The following is a 7,725-nucleotide window of genomic DNA, read 5'->3' on the forward strand; positions in this document are numbered from 1 at the left end:
ATCTCAGCACTAGAGGTGTCACTACAGACCCTGGGTCGATCCCGGGCTGTATCACAACGGCCGTGATCGGTAGTCCCATAGGGCGGCTGTAACAGGCGTCGTATGGAGTAGACCAAGGCGCAGCGGGTTGAGTGCTTATCTTAAACTTTTATTGAGACACGTAACAAAACAAGAAAACGAACAAACGCACAGTATTGCAGGCCACACACACACACACACACACACACACACACACACACACACACACACACACACACACACACACACACACACACACACACACACACACACACACACACACACACACACACACACACACACACACACACAGCTATGCAAAAACAACTTCCCACAAAAGACAGGTGAAAAAAGGGCTACCTAAGTATGACTCCCAATCAGCAACAACGATGTACAGCTGTTCCTGATTGAGAGCCATACCAGGCCAACAAAGAAATACACAACATAGAAAAACCATAGAAATACAAAACATAGAACAATACCCAAAAACCCCAGAACACATAAAACAAACACCCCTCTTACATAAGTACATATCCCAACAAACCCCGAACAACATAAAACAAACACTCCCTGCCACGTCCTGACCAAACTACAACAACAAATAGCCCCTTTACTGGTCAGGACGTGACAGCGGCACACAATTGGCCCAGTGTCGTCCGGATTAGGGGAGGGTTTGAATTGGGTAGGCCGTCATTGTAAAATAAGAATTTGTTCTTAACTGATTGCCTGGTTAAATATACAGTTGAAGTCGGAAGTTTACGTACACCTTAGCCAAATACATTTAAACTCAGTTTTTCACAATTCCTGACATTTAATCCTAGTAAAAATTCCCTGTCTTAGGTCAGTTAGGTTCACCACTTTATTTTAAGAATGTGAAATGTCAGAATAATAGTAGAGAGAATGATTTCTTTCAGCTTTTATTTCTTTCATCGCATTCCCAGTGGGTCAGAAGTTTACATACAATCAATTAGTATTTGGTAGAATTGCCTTTAAATTGTTTACCTTGGTTCAAATGTTGTGGGTAGCCTTCCACAAGCTTCCCACAATAAGTTGGGTGAATTTTGGACCATTCCTCCTGACAGAGCTAATGTAACGGAGTCAGGTTTGTAGGCCTCCTTGCTCACACATGCTTTTTCAGTTCTGCCCACAAATTTTCTATAAAATTGAGGTCAGGGCTTTGTGATGGCCACTCCAATACCTTGACTTTGTTGTCCTTAAGCCATTTTGCCACAACTGTGGAAGTATGCTTGGGGTCAATGTCCATTTGGAAGACCCATTTGCGACCAAGCTTTAAAATTTCCTGACTGATGTCTTGAGATGTTGCTTCAATATATCCACATATTTTTCCTGCCTCATGATATCATCTATTTTGTGAAGCGCACCAGTCCCTCCTGCAGCAAAGCACCCCCACAATATGATGCTGCCACCCCCATGCTTCACAGTTGGGATGGTGTTCTTCGGATTGCAAGCCTCCCCCTTTTTCCTCCAAACATAACGATGGTCATTATGACCAAACAGTTCTATTTTTGTTTCATCAGACCAGAGGACATTTCTCCAAAAAGTACGATCTTTGTCCCCATGTGCAGTTGCAAACCATAGTCTGGCTTTTTATGGCGGTTTAGGAGCAGTGGCTTCTTCCTTGCTGAGCGGCCTTTCAGGTTATGTCGATATAGGACTTGTTTTACTGTGGATATAGATACTTTTGTACCTGTTTCCTCCAGCATCTTCACAAGGTCCTTTGCTGTTGTTCTGGGATTGATTTGCACTTTTTGCACCAAAGTACGTTGATCTCTAGGAGGCAGAACGCGTCTCCTTCCTGAGTGGTATGACGGCTGCGGGGTCCCATGGTGTTTATACTTGCGTACTATTGTTTGTACAGATGAACGTGGTACCTTCAGGCGTTTGGAAATTGCTCCCAAGGATGAACCAGACTTGTGGAGATTTACAATTTTTTTTCTGAGATCTTGGCTGATTTATTTTGATTTTCCCATGATGTCAAGCAAGAGACACTGAGTTTGAAGGTAGGCCTTGAAATACATCCACAGGTACACCTCAAATTGACTCAAATGATGTCAATTAGCCTATCAGAAGCTTTAAAGCCATGACATCATTTTCTGGAATTTTCCAAGCTGTTTAAAGGCACAGTCAACTTTGTGTATGTAAACTTCTGACCCACTGGAATTGTGATACAGTGAATTGTAAGTGAAATAATCTGTCTGTAAACAATTGTTGGAAAAATTACTTGTGTCATGCACAAAGTAGATATCCTAACCGACTTGCCAAAACTATAGTTTGTTAACAAGAAATTTGTGGAGTGGTTGAAAACGAGTTTTAATGACTCCAGCCTAAGTGTATGTAAACTTCCGACTTCAACTGTATATTTTTAAAGTAGTGGCGTATGACTTGCTATTGTGTTATTTCTGTTGTTTATACGGGTACATTACTGCCTGCCTTCTATCTGATTATCCAAGCTGATAATACACAGTAACAGAGAGGCCTATTCCCTTGCTTTCCAGAGGGATGGAGATCATTTCAATATTAATTGGAGGAGGGTTTGGAAGAGCTGTGGCAGGAGACAGTGGCTCATGTTGGTGCATTAACGTACAGAGCCTGACGTCATTCCCAGAAGCTTTATAATTCTATACGATCACACAAAGATCTGCTGTGGCCTTGCTATCTGTGTCTGAATGTACATGACCTTACACTGTCCAGTTCATATTAGTATAGAAAAACTTGCAGAGGTCAGGAGATAATATGCATATTTGTATTGTTAATATGTCATATTATGTTCTCCTTATATCCTGCAAGGTCACATAGAAATATAAGGTGAAAAGCCTGCTGTGTTTTTATGACAATGTTAGCTACGTTTTGATGTTCTACATCTGCATTGTTTGCTGTTTGGGGTTTTAGGTTAGGTCTCTGTATCTGCTGATGTAAAAAGGGCTTTATAAATATATTTGATTGATTGATTGATTGATGCTGGTCTTGGGATAATACCCACTGCAAAAAATGTACATCCTTTATTTGAGTCTGAAATAAATGTTGATCCCAAAAAAAAATGCCTCTCCTCACGCACTGTTTACCTTTGAAGATCTTGTTTTTTGCTTTGGTAGTCGTTGCCGGTATTTTTGACGTCAAAAGTGAAAGAAAAGCAGTTGACATTGTTTGTGTGACAGTGGGTCAGAGCAGTGAACATAGGTGGCCTGTGCTTTGCGGGAATAAGCACAACTTCTTATTGAAATCCTGTTCAAAAACAGGAAGAGATGACAACTCTGCTATTCTCCTCAGCTCAGCCCAACGCTCAGATTACCCTTGTGCTCCGTTTGAGTCAAGTGTTCCCTATATCACACCCCTCACCTTTCCTCATCCCCACCCTTTATCACTCTCCTCACCCCCATCTCCCCCCTCATCACCCCCATCTCCCCCCTCATCACACCCTTCACCCCTATCTCCCCCTCCTCACCCCCATCTCCCCCTCCTCACCCCATCTCCATCTCCTCACCCCCATCTCCCCCCTCCTCACCTCGATGTCCCCTCTCCTCACCCCCATCTGCCCCTCTTCACTCCCATCTCCACCACCTCCCTCCTCACCCCACCTTTCCCTTCCTCACCCCATCTTCCCCATCTCCCCCGTCTTCACCCCCACAGCACCTCATCTTCCGCTTCCTCGCCCCTGTCATACACATCAATCCAGTGCATCCCAAAAAATGCTCAATGGATGACATGTCTGGTTAGTATGCAGGCCATGGATGAACTGGGGCATTTGCGGCTTCCAGGAATTGTGTACAGATCCTTGCAACATGGGGCCGTGCATTATCATGCTGCAACATGAGGTGATGGCGGTGAATGAATGGCATGACAATGGGCCTCAGGATCTCGTCATGGTATCTCTGTGCATTCAAATTGCCATCTCTAAAATGCAACTGTGTTCGTTGTCCGTAGCTTATGCCTGCCATACCATTACCCCACCGCTATCATGAGGCACTCTGTTCACAACGTTGATATCAGCAAACTGCTCACCCACACAACACCATACACATGGTTTGCGGTTATGAGGCTGTTTGGACATACTGACAAACTCTCTAAAACAACGTTGGAGGTGGGTTATGGTAGAGAAATTAACATTAAATAATCTGGAAACAGCTCTGGTGGACATTCCTGCAGTCAGCATGCCACTTGAACTCTCCCTCAAAACTAGAGACATGTGGCATTGTGTTGAGTGACAAAACTGCACATTTTAGAGTGGCCTTTTATTATCCCCAGCACAAGGTGCACCTGTGTAATGATCATGCTGTTTAATCAGCTTCTTGATATGCCACACTCGTCAGGTGGATGAATTATCTGGGCAAAGGAGAAATTCTCACTAACAGGGATGTACATTTGATATAAATAAGCTATTTGCGCATATGGAACATTTTGGGGATCTTTTATTTCAGCTCATGAGACTTGGGACCAACACTTTACATTTATATTTTTGTTCAGTGTAGTTAACCAAATAGCTACCCGGACTATCTGCATTCACCCTTTTTGCACTAACTATTTTGACTCATCACATACACTGCTGCATCTGTTTCTTATCTATCCTGTTGCCTAGTTACTTTACCGCTACCTATATGTACATATCTACTTCAATTACCTCATACCCCTACACATCAACTCAGTACTAGTACGCCATGTATACAGGAAAGTTATCGTTACTCATTGTGTATTTATTCCTCGTATGATTTTCTTTCTCTGTATTGTTGGGACGGGCCGGTAAGTAAGCATTTCACTGTTAGTCTACACCTGTTGTTTACAAAGCATGTGATGAATATAATTTGCTTTGACTTGAGCTACTACTCGTGCAGAGCCCCAGATGCCTCATATGAAGAGTTCTCTCTTCTTCAGCATCTCTTGATCCTCATCATATTCCTGTGATATTACAGAACTCTCTCTCCTTGGCCTCCCTGGGGGATTCGTGCCTGTGTTTTCTCACACACTAATTGTTCCCATCATGTCTCGGCAAGTTATACGCCACAATGCCTTTGTTTAACCTGTGTGTGTGATGTGCACAAATTGAACTGGCATACAGTGATGTGAGTGATGATGACTTCCTTGATCCGCATACTCATCGCAGCCCAATTTAGCCTTGTTATTTTGAACGATACCTACTGAATTATTCCTACAGTTGTTGAAGAGTTGAAGCTGTGTTTGTGGTGGGGTTAGGCACAGAGAACTATACGCACTTCAGGATAATTTTTCTGGTCGCCAATTTGGCATATTTTCTTTGTATTTGCCCCTCCCAAATCCTTGTTAGCGCAATGATCAAACAGGAAACTGCCTAACAGGTAAGTCTACAACTCTTCTGTAACCGTAAAAGCCTTGGTTTCATGCATGTTAACATCAGAAGCCTCCTCCCTAACTTCGTTTTACTCACTGCTTTAGCACACTCCGCCAACCCTGATGTCCTTGCCGTGTCTGAATCCTGGTTTAGGTATCCCACCAAAAATTCTGAGTTTTCCATTCCCAATTACAACATTTTCCATCAAGATAGAACTGCCAAAGGGGGAGGAGTTAGCCTGCAAAGTTCTGTCATACTTTCCAGGTCTATGACCAAACAGTTCGAGCTTAAAACATCTCTAGGGTATGTGGGACGAAATCGTCCCACCTACTCAACAGCCAGTGGAATCCCGTGGCGCGTTAATTCAAATACCTTAGAAATGCTATTACTTCAATTTCTTAAACATATGACTATTTTACACCATTTTAAAGACAAGACTCTCGTTAATCTAACCACGCTGTCCGATTTCAAAAAGGCTTTACAACGAAAGCAAAACATTAGATTATGTCAGCAGAGTACCCAGCCAGAAATAATCAGACACCCATTTTTCAAGCTAGCATATAATGTCACATAAACCCAAACCACAGCTAAATGCAGCACTAACCTTTGATGATCTTCATCAGATGACACTCCCAGGACATTATGTTATACAATACATGCATGTTTTGTTCAATCAAGTTCATATTTATATCAAAAACCAGCTTTTTACATTAGCATGTGACGTTCAGAACTAGCATATCCACCGCAAACTTCCGGTGAATTTACTAAATTACTCACGATAAACGTTCACAAAAAAACATAACAATTATTTTAAGAATTATAGATACAGAACTCCTTTATGCAATCGCTATGTCCGATTTTAAAATAGCTTTTCGGCAAAAGCAGATTTTGCAATATTCTGAGTAGATAGCTCGCCATCATGGGCTAGCTATTTTGAACCCCACCAAGTTTGGCCCTCACCAAACTCCGATTTACTATAATAAAAATTGGATTACCTTTGCTGTTCTTCGTCAGAATGCACTCCCAGGACTTCTACTTCAATAACAAATGTTGGTTTGGTTAAAAATAATCCATAGTTATGTTCAAATATCCTCTGTTTTGTTCATGCGTTCAAGACACTATCCGAAGGGTGACGAAGGGTGACGCGCCCGACGCGTTTCGTGACAAAAAAATTCTAAATATTCCATTACCGTACTTCGAAGCATGTCAACCTCTGTTTAAAATCAATTTTTATGCGATATTTCTCGTAAAAAAGCGATAATATTCCGACCGGGAAACCCTGTTTTTGTTCAAAGACGAAAAAATAAAAACATGGTGTCGCCTCGTGCACGCGCCCCAGTCTCATTGTTCTCTGATCGACCACTATCCAAATGCGCTACTGTTTTTCAGCCAGGGGCTCCAAAGGCATCATTCACCGTTTTGCCACCTTCTGAGAGCCTATGGGAGCCGTAGGAAGTGTCACGTTACAGCAGAGATCCTCAGTTTTCAATAAAGAGAGTGTAGAAGCCCAAGAAATGGTCAGAGAGGGCACTTCCTGTAAGGAATCTTCTCAGGTTTTTGCCTGCCATATGAGTTCTGTTATACTCACAGACACCATTCAAACAATTTTAGAAACTTTAGGGTGTTTTCTATCCAAAGCCAATAATTATATGCATATTCTAGTTTCTGGGCAGTAGTAATAACCAGATTAAATCGGGTACGTTTTTTATCCAGCCGTGCAAATACTGCCCCCTATCCCCAACAGGTTAAAAATGAATCTCTCCAGAAATAAGTCTCTCACTGTCGCCGCCTGTTATAGACCCCCCTCAGCTCCCAGCTGTGCCCTGGACACCATATGTGAATTGATTACCCCCTATCTATCTTCAGAGTATTTTCTGTTAGGTGACCTAAACTGGGATATGCTTAACACCCCGGTAGTCCTACAATCTAAACTAGATGCCCTCAATCTCACACAAATGATCAATGAACCCACCAGATACAACCCTAAATCTGTAAACATGGGCACCCTCATAGATATTATCCTGACCAACTTGCCCTCCAAATACACCTCTGCTGTTTTCAATCAGGATCTCAGCGATCACTGCCTCATTGCCTGCATCCGCTATGGTTCCGGGGTCAAACAACCACCCCTCATCACTATCAAACGCTCCCTAAAATACTTCAGTGAGCAGGCCTTTCTAATCGACCTGGCCCGGGTATCCTGGAAGGATATTGACCTCATCCCATCAGTAGAGGATGCCTGGTCATTCTTTAAAAGTAATTTCCTCACCATCTGAAATAAGCATGCCCCTTTAATTTTTTTTAACTAAGAACAGATATAGCCCTTGGTTCACTCCAGACCTGATTGCCCTCCACCAGCACAAAAACATCCTGTGGCATACTGCACT

This window comes from Salmo trutta, chromosome 33 (assembly GCF_901001165.1).
Source record: "Salmo trutta chromosome 33, fSalTru1.1, whole genome shotgun sequence".
Taxonomy (NCBI): domain Eukaryota; kingdom Metazoa; phylum Chordata; class Actinopteri; order Salmoniformes; family Salmonidae; genus Salmo; species Salmo trutta.